Below are 13,255 nucleotides of genomic sequence, written 5' to 3' on the forward strand. Positions count from 1 at the left end.
TAGGCAGACCTACAACAGACCGGCGGATCAGGCCCAGGAGCCTGCCGGCGTGGTACAAACACCACCCTAATTGGAGTAGTGGCAGAGCAGAGTCGCCGCCCGTGCCAGGAACAGGCCCAGCGTCCTGCAGGCGGGGTAGTCACGACACCCCAATTGGAGTAGGGGCAGAGCAGAGCCTCCACCCATGCCCGAAAGGTGGGCAGATCTGCGACCCACCAGCGGGACAGGACCAGTGGCCTGCCGGTACGACAGACACGTCACCCCATTTGGAGTAGGGGCAGAGTAGAGCCGCCTCCCGCGCCTGCAGGGTAGGCAAACCTGCAACCGACCGGCGGATCAGGCCCGGTGGCCTGCCGGCGTGGTACACTCGTCACCCCAATCGGAGCAGGGGCAGAACAGAGCCGCCGCCAGCTCCCAGAACAGGCCCAGTGACCTGCCGGCATGGTAGCCACGAAACCCCAATTGGAATAAGGAGAGAGCAGAGCTGCCGCCCGCACCTGCAGGAAAGATACGCAAGCAGTATGAAAAGACAAGGAAAGAAAGGACCACAAGCAATGCAGGTCAACGCAACTTTAGAAGAGGTAACAGCTGCAGCAGATGGAATGTCAGATAAAGAATTCAGGATATACATGCTTCAGATGATCTGGAGTATCAAGGAAGACATTAAACAGCAAAATCAGACAATGAAAGATCACTTCGACAACGAATTATGCAAACAAATGCAGGAAGCAAAGGATCAACTATACACGGAGATAGAGGTTATAAAAAACAAACAAACAGAAATCCTAGAAATGCAGGAAGCAATAAACCAACTTAAAAACTCAATGGAGAATACTACCAGCAGAGTAGAACACTTAGAAGATAGAACATCAGACAATGAAGACAAAGTATTTCAACTTGAAAAGAACATAGACAGCTCAGCAAGACTGTTAAGGAACCATGAGCAGAACATCCAAGAAATATGGGATAACGTTAAGAGACCAAACTTAAGAGTCATTGGGATACAGGAAGGTACAGAGCTCCAAACCAAAGGAAGGAGAAGTCTATTCAATGAAATAATACAAGAAAACTTCCCAGACTTGAAGAATGAGACAGAATCCCAAATCCTAGAAGCCTACAGGACGCCGAATGTGCAAAATCATAAGAGATCCACACCTAGACACATTATGATGAAGATGCCCAACATACAGAATAAGGAGAGAATTTTAAAAGCTACAAGAGAAAGGAAGCAGATTACATTTAGGGGTAAGCCAATCAGGATAACAGCTGATCTTTCAACACAGACTCTGAAAGCTAGAAGATCCTGGAATAACATATTTCAAACACTGAAAGAAAATGGGTTCCAACCAAGAATTGTGTATCCAGCGAAATTAAGCTTCAGGATGGAGGATGAAATTAAAACCTTCCACGATAAACAAAAGTTTAAAGAATTCGCAGCTAGAAAACCATCGCTTCAAAACATCCTCGCCAAAGCATTACAGGAAGAGGAAATGGAAAATAACAATGAAAACCAACAGTGGGAGGTAGGACAGTAAAGGGGGGGGGGGAATAATCAAAGAGGAAAACAAACCATGTTTAGTAACAGAAATAAACAAATATGGCTGGAAGAACAACCCATATCTCAATAATAACCCTAAATGTTAATGGCTTAAACTCACCAATTAAGAGACACAGGCTAGTAGAATGGATCACAAAACAAGACCCAACAATATGCTGCCTACAGGAGACGCATTTGATAGGAAAAGACATACATAGGCTGAAGGTGAAAGGTTGGGAAAAATCATATCACTCATATGGACTTCGGAAACAAGCAGGAGTGTCCATACTCATATCAAATAAAATAGATTTCAAGCCAAAGTTAATCAAAAGAGATAAAGAGGGACACTACATACTGCTTAAGGGAACCATACACCAACAAGACATAACAATCATAAATATTTATGCCCCAAACAATGGTGCAGCTATGTTCATCAAACAAACTCTTCTCAAGTTCAAGAGTCTAATAGACCACCATACCATAATCATGGGAGACTTCAACACACCGCTCTCGCCACTGGACAGATCTTCCAAACAAAAGTTGAATAAGGAAGCTATAGAACTCAATAACACTATTAATAACCTAGACCTAATTGACATATATAGAGTATACCACCCAACATCAAGCAGTTACACTTTTTTCTCAGAAGCACATGGATCCTTCTCTAAAATAGATCATATATTATGTCACAGGGCAACTCTTAGACAATATAAAGGAGTAGAGATAGTACCATGCATCTTATCTGATTATAATGGAATGAAACTGAAAATCAACGATAAAAGAAGGAAGGAAAAAGCATACATCACTTGGAGAATGAACAATAGGTTACTGAATGATCAATGGGTTATAGAAGACATCAAGGAGGAAATTAAAAAATTCTTAGAGATAAATGAAAACACAGACACAACATATCGGAATCTATGGGACACATTGAAAGCAGTTCTAAGAGGAAAATTCATTGCTTGGAGTTCATTCCTTAAAAAAAGAAAAAACCAACAAATAAATGATCTCATACTTCATCTCAAAATCCTTGAAAAAGAAGAGCAAAACAACAGCAAAAGAAGTAGAAGGCAAGAAATAATTAAAATCAGAGCTGAAATTAATGAAATTGAAACAAAAGAAACAATTGAAAAAATTGACAAAACTAAAAGTTGGTTCTTTGAAAAAAATAAACAAAATCGACAGACCCTTAGCCATGCTAGCGAAGAGAAGAAGAGAGAGAACTCAAATTACTAGCATACGGGATGAAAAAGGCAATATCACAACAGACACCTCAGAAATACAGAAGATAATCAAAAACTATTTTGAATCCTTATACTCCAACAAATTAGAAGATAGTGAAGGCATAGATAAATTTCTTAAGTCATATGATCTGCCCAGATTGAGTCAGGAGGATATAGAAAACCTAAACAGACCAATATCAATTGAGGAAATAGAAGAAACCATAAAAAGACTACCAACTAAGAAAAGCCCAGGTCCGGATGGGTATACAGCAGAATTTTACAAAACCTTTAAAGAAGAACTAATACCAATACTTTTCAAGCTACTTCAGGAAATAGAAAAGGAGGGAGAACTTCCAAATTCATTCTATGAGGCCAATATCACCCTGATACCTAAACCGGACAAAGACACTTCAAAGAAAGAAAACTACAGACCAATATCTCTAATGAACCTAGATGCAAAAATCCTCAATAAAATTCTGGCGAATCGGATACAAAAACATATCAAAAAAATTGTACACCATGATCAAGTAGGATTCATCCCTGGGATGCAAGGCTGGTTCAATATACGGAAATCAATAAATGTTATTCACCACATCAATAGACTTAAAAATAAGAACCATATGATCATCTCGATAGATGCGGAAAAAGCATTCGACAAAGTACAGCATCCCTTTATGTTCAAAACTCTAGAAAAACTAGGGATAACAGGAACATACCTCAATATTGTAAAAGCAATCTATGCTAAGCCTCAGGCTAGCATCATTCTGAATGGAGAAAAACTGAAGGCATTCCCTCTAAAATCTGGAACAAGACAGGGATGCCCTCTCTCTCCACTTCTGTTCAACATAGTTCTTGAAACATTGGCCAGAGCAATTAGACAGACGAAAGAAATTAAAGGCATAAAAATAGGAAAAGAAGAACTTAAATTATCACTATTTGCAGATGATATGATTCTATACCTAGCAGACCCAAAAGGCTCTACAAAGAAACTATTAGAGCTAATAAATGAATTCAGCAAAGTGGCAGGATATAAAATCAGCACGCATAAATCAAAGGCATTCCTGTATATCAGCGACAAATCCTCTGAAATGGAAATGAGGACAACCACTCCATTCAAAATATCTTCAAAAAAATAAAATACTTGGGAATCAACCTAACAAAAGAGGTGAAAGACTTATACAATGAAAACTACAGAACCCTAAAGAGAGAAATAGAAGAAGATCTTAGAAGATGGAAAAATATACCCTGTTCATGGATAGGCAGAACTAACATCATCAAAATGGCGATATTACCAAAAGTTCTCTATAGGTTTAATGCAATGCCAATCAAAATCCCAACGGCATTTCTTGTAGAAATAGAGAAAGCAATCATGAAATTCATATGGAAAAATAAAAGACCCAGAATAGCAAAAACAATGCTAAGCAGGAAGTGTGAATCAGGCGGTATAGCGATACCAGACTTCAAACTATACTACAGAGCAATAGTAACAAAAACAGCATGGTACTGGTACCAAAACAGGCGGGTGGACCAATGGTACAGAATAGAGGACACAGAAACCAATCCACAAAACTACAACTATCTTATATTTGATAAAGGGGCTAAAAACATGCAATGGAGGAAGGATAGCATCTTCAACAAATGGTGCTGGGAAAACTGGAAATCCATATGCAACAAAATGAAACTGAATCCCTTTCTCTCGCCATGCACAAAAGTGAATTCAAAATGGATCAAGGAGCTTGATATCAAATCAGAGACGCGCCGTCTGATAGAAGAAAAAGTTGGCTACGATCTACAGTCGGTGGGGTCGGGCTCCAAATTCCTCAATAGGACACCCATAGCACAAAAGTTAATAACTAGAATCAACAAATGGGACTTACTCAAACTAAAAAGTTTTTTCTCAGCAAAAGAAACAATAAGAGAGGTAAATAGGGAGCCTACATCCTGGGAACAAATCTTTACTCCTCACACTTCAGATAGAGCCCTAATATCCAGAGTATACAAAGAACTCAAAAAATTAGACAATAAAATAACAAACAACCCAATCAACAAATGGGCCAAGGACCTGAACAGACACTTCTCAGAGGAGGACATACAGTCAATCAACAAGTACATGAAAAAATGCTCAACATCTCTAGCTGTCAGAGAAATGCAAATCATAACCACCCTAAGATACCATCTCACTCCAGTAAGATTGGCAGCCATTAGGAAGTCAAACAACAACAAGTGCTGGCGAGGATGTGGGGAAAAGGGTACACTTGTACATTGCTGGTGGGACTGCAGATTGGTGCAGCGAATTTGGAAAGCAGTATGGAGATTTCTTGGAAAGCTGGGAATGGAGCCACCATTTGACCCAGCTATTCCCCTTCTTGGTCTATTCCCTAAAGACCTAAAAAGAGCATGCTACAGGGACACTGCTACATCGATGTTCATAGCAGCACAGTTCACAATAGCAAGACTGTGGAACCAACCTAGATGCCCTTCAATAGACGAATGGATAAAAAAAATGTGGCATTTATACACAATGGAGTATTACTCTGCATTAAAAAATGACAAAATCATAGAATTTACAGGGAAATGGATGGAATTAGAGCAGATTATGCTAAGTGAAGCTAGCCAATCCCTAAAAAACAAATGCCAAATGTCTTCTTTGATATAAGGAGAGTAACTAAGAACAGTGTAGGGACGAAGAACAGGAGAAGAAGATTAACATTTAACAGGGATGAGAGGTGGGAGGGAAAGGGAGAGAGAAGGAAAATTGCATGGTAATGGAAGGAGACCCTCAGGGTTATACAGTGGAGGAGGTAGATAGAGAGGAGGGGAGGGGAAGGGAGAGGTGGGGAGGGGGGAGGGTGGAGGATGGGAAAGGCAGCGGAGCACAACAGACACTAGTATGGCAATTTGTAAATCAATGGATGTGTAACTGATGTGATTCTGCAATCTGTGTATGGGGTGAAGGTGGGAGTTCATAACCCACTTGAATCAAAGTGTGGAATATGATATGTCAAGAAATTTGTAATGTTTTGAACAACCCACAATAAAAAATTAAAAAAAAAATAAAAATAAAAAAGGCTAGGGATGTGGCTCAGTGGTTAAGCACTCTTGGCTAAAATCCCCAGTACCCCCAAATAAATAAATAAATAAATATCAAATAACACCTTTTAAATATATAACATGCACATCATAAAATTGAAAAGAAGTATTCTGAGACATCCTGAATTAAGTTACCAGCAGGATGGAGGAAAGAAAAAGTAAGAGTTTAACTGATAGTTTTAAGTTTAACCAAGAAAGAAAAGTAAAACTGCCTCACATTCCTTTCCCATATTTTCAAGATTAGCCATCATGACTAAATTCCATCCTGCTTATAGACTCAACCAACCAAGAAACTATAGAAACTTGTCCGTACAGATTCTCTTCTGCTCCCAGGTCTCTGTGTACTTCATGTTGTCCTGTCCCTCTCCTCTCTAGCCAATGTAGGGTTCATGAAATTAATCTGTTGCTGAGGTCCAGCCCCAGTGGGGGGAGTGAGGGTCCAGGGTGGTCCTGAAGGAGGAGTGGCATCGGGGAAAGCAGAAAAGTCTGGACAACAGGTTGCAAGTTAGGAGCAACCTCCAGAAGACATCTCATGCTGCCTCTGGAGGGACCTTTATTTTTATACCTTTTTTGCAGGTGTTTTTTTCAGGTAGATAATGGATAACTTCAAAGCCTGAAACTCTCTTGATTTACATAATTTTCAAGAATTACAATCTTTTCGGACATACATTGATTACCTAAGATATTGAGTGCATTGTTCAAAGTATTTTTCTGTAACCTTAGTCAATTATGATTAAGCTTTTAGGTTTTCACCTCAATCACTAGGTGCTAGGGGATGCAACTAGACTACATGACTCCTGACCTATTATTCCCTTCTAACTTTAAAGCATACCTATAATTATTTCATTAACCTTTAACTTTAAATCATACTTATGATTATTGGTAAGCTTTCTTACTTCTAAACTAAAATCCCAGTAAAACACACTTAAAGTAGTGAAAGTCTATTATTTAAAAGCCTACTACTTTGAAGTGCCTCTAAAATATATCTATGTTAATTTTACATTATTCTATTTTAACTTCCAAGGTAATTCCCTTTTTTTTTCATATGACCTATTCAGCTGCTTTCTTAAAGAACTTCCTTGATCCTTGGTCAAAGCACACCAATTCTTATGTCTTTGTAATCTTTAACTAAAGGGCAGGCTTTACACCTCAACCCATTCGTCATTTATATTAACTATGTGTTTTCCATTTTCATCATAAGTTTCTGCATAAAGCAAAGGAGGGTCTATTGGTTGGGGAATGTATTTTTATTAGCCTCTTGTCCTCAAGGGGATACCATAAGCTACATACGGTGGTCCTGGTACAGTTGTCACAGCAATTGTTTTTCTGTAGCTAGGCTATTGTACAGGTTGTGGCTTTAGGATGGGGTTGGTGGGGGCTAGTGTAAATTGTTAACCATGGGATAAATATTTCTTGTTGTTTAAGTTTGAGGAATAACACCATTGTTTGTGTCCTGAGAGACACTGAAACACACCTCATGGCATGTCTCCATTGTATTCTTAGTCTCATTTTGGGAATTTTCCTGCAATCTCAGGCAATATGTCCTTTTATTATTGATTAACATATGCCCTGTTATCCACATCATGAGTATCATAAACAAAACACTTAATATTCCTAATGGTTCCAGTTTCCAGATGGCACGGCCTTGCCTCAGCATCCCCCATGCTGTGACCCTGTCAGACATCGTGTGCAGGAACGCCTTCACCAATCTGTGCCTACTGCTCTCTGGATTTTTATTATAAAATATCCTTAGATCCAGTGGACATTTTTCCAGATGCTACTTAGCAATGCTGCTGGTGACTTAGGGAATTTTCCCTAGGACTAGGCTAACAACCTGCACAGCTATATAACACCATTTATTTCAGGGGTGTCACCATCTCAAAATTTTCGTTTAACAATATTTGTCCCTTTAAAGCATACAATTCAGGATATTCATAAAGCTGTACAACTGTCACCACTGTCTAACTCCAGAATATTTTCATTACTTCAAAAGCAAATGGACTACTCATTTCCCTCCTCCATCTCCCCCAAACCCTAGAACCACTACTCCATTTTTTTTTTCTCAATGCATTTGTCCACTGAGAACATGTCATGTAGGAGTCATGATGTGGTATTTTACCACAGCTTTGAGTTGTGTTTCCTGATGAGTCATGATGTCGAACTTCTCATGCGCTTTTTAGCTTATTATCTATCTTTCTCTAAGAAATGCCCATTCAAATGCTTTTGCCTAGTTTTAAAATGGTTTAGAACTTATTTTACTTTTGAGTTTTTTAACATCTGTTTTTAACTACACGAGTTCTGGTTATTTCCTCATCTCTGTGGTGAATTCTAAATTTTCCCAGAGTTAAAATACTTATCCATTCTCTAACATGTCAGGTGACTGACTGTACCACCTCTGTGAGACTGAGACTGATGGACCCATCTCCCCCAACTCATGCACTTGGGAAGCCTCTTCCTGGAGTCTGAGTCTTTTTTCCTATCACCTTTACCTGTTAAGGTGACTGCTTCTTTCATGTGTCTTATTCAAGGTCCTTTAATCAGAATTGATAAACCTAGACTTGATTGATTAACTAAAGACCCTTTCTCAGGGCTGATCAGTTCCACAGATTGAAGACACCCTCCATTTGTGTTTGTACCTCATTTGTTTCTTTTCACAGAGTGACATGTTCTAACATTGGCCCCCAAGATCAACGATGGCCTGATGGTTGAACTGTTTAGGTGCCTCAGCACCATTGAAACTGAGTACCATGACTTAGTTCATCTTCAATACCACAGATGGTTTTTATTATAAAGGAAAGAGGTTCATTTTGGCTCACAGTTCTGGTCCAGGTTCAAGGGACTTTACCGGGCAATGGCCGACTTAAGGGCAGAGTCCCAGTGCAATGCAAAGTATCCATGGCAAGAATCGAGGGGCACACTAGACACATGGCCAAACCAGGTTTTATATTGGACCCACTCTCAACCCATTAACCCTTAGTTAACTTGGTTTAATGGATTAATTACTTTGTTTATTAGGTTGGAGCCTAATCACCTATTAAATGTCCCACCTCATCCCATTGCTTAATATTGTACAATGAGGATTACATTTCAACATGAATCCCAGAGGGCACAGATAAGCCCTACTCAAACCCTAGAGAACTATTAGGAATATTTGTATTTCTGTTAACATAGGTAGTGTTTCCCTTGGGACTGAGCAATTATTTCCCCCATTTCTTCATGGAATTTTTACTACTTATACCCTCTTAAGACAGTATATTAGCAAATTAAATCTTAAATTGTTGACAATGTACCACTATCCAGAGGGGAAAGGAGTATGGGACTATTTCAAGCAGCTTGATATGTATGTAATAGGTATCCCTTAGGGAGAAGGGAGACAGAAGAAATATTTTGAAAAATGATCACTGAAATGTCCAAATTTGATAAAACTATAATCCTATTGATCCACAAAACTCAACAATCCCCAAGCACAGAAAACAGGATGAAATATATTCCAAGGCATGTCATAATACAATTGCTCAAAACCAAAATTAAAAAGTGACCTAGTAAAGCATGACAAGGTTAAGCAATGTAATTCATCGTATTACCAATCTGGAAGAAAATATGATCATCTTGAAGATACAGAAATAGCATTTGACAAAATTGTACATCCATTCTTATTTTAAAACCCTCATCAAACTAGAAATAGAAGGAAATTTCATCAACCTGATAAAGAGCATCTACTAAAAAACAATAGCTAACATCGTAAATAATTTATAAGACTATAGGCTCTACCCAGTGCAATCAAGCAAAAAAAAAAAAAGAAAGAAAGAAAGAAAGAAAGAGAACAGGTGGGGGGGTCTAGGGGGAGAATTTTAAATTGGAAATAAAGATGAAAATATGTCTTTATTAGCTGAAGATAAAATTATATAGGAAATCCAATGTAATCTCTTTTGAAAAGCCATTATTAAGTGACTTCAACAAGTTTACAAGGTTGAAATACAAAAAACACTGTATTTCTATATGCTAGCAACAAATACTCAGAAACTGAAATAAAAAATAATACCATTCATAACAGCATCAAAAAGCAGAATATCCTTAGGAATAAACCTGACTAACAATGTAAAACACAGACACACAGACACACACACACACACACACACACACACACACATATATATATATATATATATATATATATATATATATATATATATAAAACTACAAAATGACACTCTGATAAAGTAAAGAACATGCTAAAAAATGGAAAAACATGTCTGCAGTGGAGTGAGATAAGGAGAAATGGAAAGAAGAATTGCAAAATAGGACTATTTTGAGTGTAATGAATGTGCTCATTTTCTTGATGGTGGTGATGGTTTTACTGAGTATACAATGTTCACAATTCATTAAGTTGTATATTTTTAAGGGGAAGATGGCCAGCGTCTCATTGGAGGATTCTTCTGCCCAGAGAAACCCAAGCCACCCTAAATAGCCACTCCAAATCTTAATATCTTAAATAATTAAGCCACCCTAAATATTAATATGTCCAATAATTAACAAATAATAAAACACAAACACTCAGAAATAGATTTACAAAAGCAAAGCCTCTGATAGATCTAGTCCACATGAGTTCTTGAACTAGACAAAGACCAAATGTCTCCGGTATTTTCTTTAAGGGGGTATATTAAACGTAGGGGTAAGGTTTCAAGGGCAGAGTCTTGCTTGGTGATGTCTTGTGGTCAGCAGATTGACTGACATCTTGGCTGCATGAGATCTTAGGCAGAGCTGGAGGGGGAGGTTCCCCTGCATCAGGCTATCAGTCCCTGAGCAGGTTTTACAGGGAGTTTGCAATGCCAGACCTATGCCCTCAGGAGGTTGGTGTGTGCAACAGTCCACACACAGCCCATGACAGCTTGGGACAGTATATATTAAATATATGAAGTTTATCACATCAATTATACCTCAATAAAAATGAAACAATATATTTTTAAAATTAGAGGAGTAAATATTAAAAAAAAAAAAAAACTTGCAGGTACAAGCTGCAAAGTTCTGTAGATTTATTTTTTGCCAAATCCACTTTGCAAAGCATCTTCCTTGAAATGAATGTGGTCCTGGGGGGAACATGATCTAGCTTGGTAAATTTTGAGTAAGAGCTATTTTGTGGATGGCTTCTTTAACAGGTCATGAACTGTGAGTCCAAGATAAGGACCAGGAGCGGACACTGTGCATCTCAGTTCATAAAAAAAGCAGGTAGCAGTTAGTAAATGGTAGTGTATGTGGGAGCGAAAATCAGTACAACATTTTGGAGACCAGCTTGGAAAGAAGCTTCAAAATATGCCCAACTTTAATCTCAACAACACCATTTTTAGGGATTTGTTTTTAATACAAAGGATATGAGAAAATATTTAGGACATTCATAATACTCTAGTATATAATACAAATAATTGTAGTTATCCAAGTTGTCCACAAGTTCATTAAATAGATGATGGCAGGTGAGGAGGAAGGGACAGAAAAGTGGGAGGAGCCCTGAGGAGACCAAGGGGGCCCACTGCTTCCTGTTGTCCTTCTTACTTCCTGCAGCGGTAACCTCAAACTCATTCCAACAATTGGGTTAAAACAGAATGTGTTGCTATGAAGTTCTAGGTGTGCAGACACATGCCGCACCCGTGGGTATCAAAAAGGCATAGCAGAAACTGGCACTAATGTGGCATCCAGAAAAAAAAAATCCTGAGAATAAAGAAGATGCAGAGAGAAAATTCAAACAAGTGGCTGAGGCATATGAGGAATTTTTCCAATGCTAAAAATGGGACACGTGTATCAAATGTGGCAAAGAAGGTTTCCTTGGTGGAGGAGGTGGTGGAAGTCATTTTCGCAGTCCATTTGAATTTGACTTCACATTCCAGAATCCAGATGATGGCTTCAGCAATATTTTGGTGGAAGGGACCCATTGTCATTACAATCGTTTGAAGACCATTTGAGGATTTTGGGGGGTGGGAACCAACAGGGTGCTCTCCAAAGCAGGAATCAAGTTGTGGCTGTTTTTTTTTTTTTCCTTTTTCTTTTTTTTTGCTTTCGGGGGATTAACATCATTTGGACATGGATTTTCTTGACTTCAACTTTTCTTCTAAGATAGAAATGACAGAAAAATCACCCCCAAAGAAAATTTTCCAGAATGGTGAACGAAGGGTCGAAGTTAGAAAAGACTGTCAAAGTTCTTAATGATGGATGGTAAGAAGTAGCCGCTATGCTTGGTTAACAAATAATCCAATGCATGCATTTAATAGAAATGTTAAACTATCACAAGCACCCTTTGAGGACTAACAGGAACTTGTTCTTAAGACTATATTACAGGCCAGTGGCTTGCTAACAGAGGAGGCAGTCTCAGAACCCTCCTGCCCCACACTCATAGAAATTTCTAGGGGAAGCTTGCTTCAGGAGCCTGCCACCTGTGTGGTCCCCTTGATTTGACATTCTAGGGTCCACATCCTGAAATCTGAACAAGAGACCTTTCATTTGCATTTTGCACTGGGCTCTTAGGAGTCTTTAACCCTGGCAAACACTAGTGAAGTTTTGCCAGTGATAGGTTGTGGGCAGGGAGGAGGGGTTTCTAGGGAGAAGATGATGCTGGAGTATGAATTTGGGATATCCACCAAGGTCCATGGGTTGAAGATGTATTCACCAGCCTGAGGGGCTCCTGGGAGGAGGGGGAACCTTTGGAAGTGGGGCCTAGTGGAGGAAGTTAAGCCATGGGTGGTGTGTCTTGAAAGGGAATATTCAGGACACCAGCCACCTCCTCCTTTGCTTTCCAGGCCACAGTGAGTGAGCATCTTTGCTCCATCACTTACTGCCACCATGATGAACTGTCCTGACACAGGCCCAAGAGCAACCAAAGAGGCCAACCAAGCCTGAAACCTCTGAAACTGTGACCCACGATAAATGGTTCCTCCTTTCATGTTGATTATCACAAGTACTTTGTCACAGTAATGGGAAGCTAACTATCATTGGTCACAACTGTACAGCCCCAGAGTAAAGGCAGAGCGTGGAATAGTAGGAAACTGCAAAAAATTCTATGAGGCTAGAGTAAAAGATTGACATTGAGAAATGGCAAAGGGGGATAGGAGAAAAGGTTAAATCAGGAACTACCTGGTTAGCTTTTCAAAAGGAGCTTAATCTTTATCCTAAAAGCAATGGAAAACTATTGATTCTGCTCACCTGAGGGGGGGTCCCCCCAACCCCACCCCCGAGCAGGAATGTAGCTGGGCCACTTATCCTTGGCTTTTTTGCAATCACCTGTGACATTTGTGTTAGTTCTTCATTGCTTGTGGCCAAATATCTGACCAGAATGACCAGGAGAAGGAGATTTCCTTTTGGCTCACAGTTGCAGAGTCTCCGTCCATGGTTGGCCAGCTCCAGGGAACTGGACCAGGGA

General features: G+C 39.3%; 1 pseudogene; it reads left to right on the forward strand.

Moving 5' to 3' along the window:
- The first annotated feature begins 11,447 nt into the window (after window positions 1-11,447).
- LOC139706175 (dnaJ homolog subfamily B member 6-like) overlaps window positions 11,448-13,255 on the forward strand; it is a 61,630-nt pseudogene continuing 59,822 nt past the window's right edge.

This window comes from Marmota flaviventris, chromosome 6 (genome assembly GCF_047511675.1).
Source record: "Marmota flaviventris isolate mMarFla1 chromosome 6, mMarFla1.hap1, whole genome shotgun sequence".
NCBI lineage: Eukaryota > Metazoa > Chordata > Mammalia > Rodentia > Sciuridae > Marmota > Marmota flaviventris.